Here is a 2,861-nt window from a genome sequence, read left to right as displayed (position 1 = left end):
CATAATTTTAGTTAATTAGAAAATAACATTCTAAATTAACCCTTACCAATGAATTAACCCGATAACAAGAATCTAGATTTAAATCCACGGTAGCATTCAAACTAGTAAAACTGACGAACCTAGACAACACAAACACCAGCGGTTGTATTTAGCCTAGTCAATAATTGATCCTACAATTTAATAAATTCAACAGCAGAAAATATCAAACATAGTTGCTTTGAAAATTAGTTTATTCAAACAATTACGGATTTGAATTCTAATTTAGCTATCGCTCGCAATACAAAATTCTAAGATGGCCAATCCTAAAATCTCGCATACAAACATAAAATTAAACAGATTAAAGATTGATACTTAATAAAGATTAAACACTAAAAATCAAATCTCATGAATAAAATATATCAAGGTTTCGTCTCCCTCAACCAAGTATTAAAACTTAGCCACAACGATTCATGACCAAATCAATAAAAAATCAAAGAAAAGAAGAAAACTAGAAAAGAAATTGAAGAACAAAACCTAGCCTCCAAAGAAATCTCCCAAAAAGTCTGATAATAATCTTCAAAAACGGAATTAGGAGTCTAATAAAGCCTAAAGTCTAAAATAACAAATTTTCCAAAAATATAAAATTTTTCCCGAATAGCGATGTCCGCTCGATCGGCAACATCCTTCGGATCGAGCGAGCCAAAATTCCCAAAGTTACTTACTTCAAAACACGTACGCCGCTCAAACGGTAAAAGTCTGCGGATCGAGCGGCTGAAAATCTTCACATCTACTGTCTTCAAAAATAGGCGCCCGCTCGATCGGTAAAGAGATGCGGATCGAGCGGCTGAAAATCTTCAGAAATTCCCATCATTTCCATGACTCCAAAGTACCTTCCAAGTATCCGCAAAATTGCACAACCTAACCAAAAAACCGGGAAATCGATCATGCAAACACGGAACATGCAAAATGAACAAAATGCATAAATAAAACATGTAAACTAATGCAAAACAACAACAAAATGACTTTAACAAATGCAATAAAAATGTAACTATCAATAATCCATTGTTGTATGGGTCAAAAAAACCGTTGTACTTTTCAGTGTTGTCGAAAGTACACCCTACGACAACAGTTTATATTCGTTGTCTTTGAAGACATACAACAACGGTTCTGCAACATTTTAAATTAGTTGTCTTTTGAGGCTTACGACAACGGTTTTGCAACATTTTAAATCTGTTGTCATTTTTCAAAGACAATGGTTTAAAACCGTTCTCTTTGAATGTGTTTTTTTTAATTAATCGGGCTTTAAACAACAGTTATATTTGAGCAAAGACAACGGTGAAAAACCGTTGTCTTTTCTAAGTTGTAAAACAAAAAAAATTAAATTTAAAAACAATAATTTTTAATATTATAATCACTTGAAATTAAAAATTTTGAAAATAAAATTAATGTACAATATTTTAACATTATAAATCATTCAAAATTAAAAATAATCAAATTCAAATTCAATGAACACTAAAAAATAAAGTTATACATTAATCTCGATAAACTTGAAACACCTTCAACATAAGTTAGCATTATGATCTAGTATGTTTTGTGTACAGCCCGTGGAGCCACTACCAAGTATTACACCAAAAAAAATTAAATTAAAATCAAATAATATAAGAATCCAATTCACAAATTATTAGTATATATATATTTATATATAAATGTGAGTATGTACGTAACTTAAAGTATCCAAGCCAGGTCCATGGCCATTCTGTGAGGATTCCTGGTTTAGTATGTTGGAACACGTTCTTGGATCTGTCAGATCTGATACACATGGCAGCGAAAGTTTAAAATTTTTATTTTCAAATCTAGAACAATTCCAGATCATGGGTGCCAGATCCTTATGATTAAAACAATTAAGTAAAATAAAACAGAATTAAATTTTACCTCTCAAGTCTCAACTTGAGGTTATGGACTCCAACAGATAAATCTGCTCTTCTTGTATATCTCAAGAACTGATGTCTCGATCAACTCCTGAATCAGGTCCACGAACAGAAATCTAAACCCTCTAACAGACTGCACTAAAAAGTCTATCGGAAGTTTATACGAAGAGAGATTAACAGATCTGATCTGTCAAACCAGACTGAAAATTTGAAAATTTGCAGACTGTATTTTTGAAGGTGATGGGAGGGGATTTTCGAAACCCTAGGGAGAGTGGCTCTCTAGGTTTCAAAAATTATGAGCTTCTATTGTCTAATTTCTGTACTAGAATAACTTATTTATAACCTGGGCTGCTAACAACTTAGGGCCCGTTAGTCATAAGTTCAAGTCTGACAAGCAAAGCCTGTATGCTCATAAATTAATATAAAATTCATCGTGACTCAAATTGATAAACCAATTTTACCAATGTGTACAAAAACCTTTTCTGCATATTTTAAAGTCAAGATAAATTTTCTAAATCCGAATCAGTGGTTTCCAAAAATGGCATCCACATGTCATTTTAGAAAATCTCACTCCCTCTATTCATCAATAAGAAGTCCTAATTCTCGTTCGCTAAATTTAACTCATTAAATTTAACTATCTCAATGGGGATTAGAAATCCATTACTTGTGTGACCCTCAATGGTTCAGGGACACAGCTAGCCGTGGACTCACAACTCCTTGTGACTCGGAATAACAATTTCCGACTTGCCCATCGAATCATGGTAAAATCGCCTAGCAACATCGCCCCATGATTCCCTAGATATCACTGATAGTGCCTGCAAGAACCAGTGGGTTTCGGTTAGCGTATGGTACGGTCCCTTCATCCATATATCCCGATCGAATCAACAACCATTGGTATATCGAGATTCGTTCGAGATTCGATAACTATGCAATATATCTTGAAGATCAAATAGT

The sequence above is a fragment of the Henckelia pumila genome, chromosome 1 (assembly GCF_033568475.1).
Source record: "Henckelia pumila isolate YLH828 chromosome 1, ASM3356847v2, whole genome shotgun sequence".
Classification (NCBI taxonomy): Eukaryota; Viridiplantae; Streptophyta; class Magnoliopsida; order Lamiales; family Gesneriaceae; genus Henckelia; species Henckelia pumila.
This window is presented reverse-complemented; position numbering follows the sequence as displayed.